Consider the following 521-nt stretch of genomic DNA (forward strand, 5'->3'; position numbering starts at 1 on the left):
CCAGAGCCTCAGGCAAATGGTCCAGAGTGATGTCTGGTTCATGAATGAATCATTATTTTGAACCGGTTCTTTTTAGTGAACTAGATGAACCAGTTCACCAAATCGGACTGAATCGTCTGAATCAGTTCGCGGCTCGAGAAGCACAGATCTACAAGTTACTGAATCAAAACTCACTTTCGGATGTCTGACAGTCACTCCGACTCCAAATGAGCCAAAATACTGTCGTATCTGATCCTATGATGAATGAATCATTCAGCGCTCCAGCTCCTTCAACAGGCACTGAACTGAGGAAACGGTTCGACTCGGACTGGAGGCTGATGAGCTGCTGATATGCACATGTGTGAACCGAGCATGAAGGGGCGAAATGAAAGATTTTATGGTTTCTCATGGTTATGTAAAAAGGTGAGCTGATGAAGACTAGTTTATTCACTTTATATGCTTAAGACATGTAAAACATCCACATTTGTGTATATGTTATGCCATTGCGTGATTACATTAATGAACCAGTGAATTGAACCAGT

Source organism: Sinocyclocheilus anshuiensis, unplaced genomic scaffold (genome assembly GCF_001515605.1).
Source record: "Sinocyclocheilus anshuiensis isolate Anshui unplaced genomic scaffold, SAMN03320099.WGS_v1.1 scaffold614, whole genome shotgun sequence".
NCBI lineage: Eukaryota > Metazoa > Chordata > Actinopteri > Cypriniformes > Cyprinidae > Sinocyclocheilus > Sinocyclocheilus anshuiensis.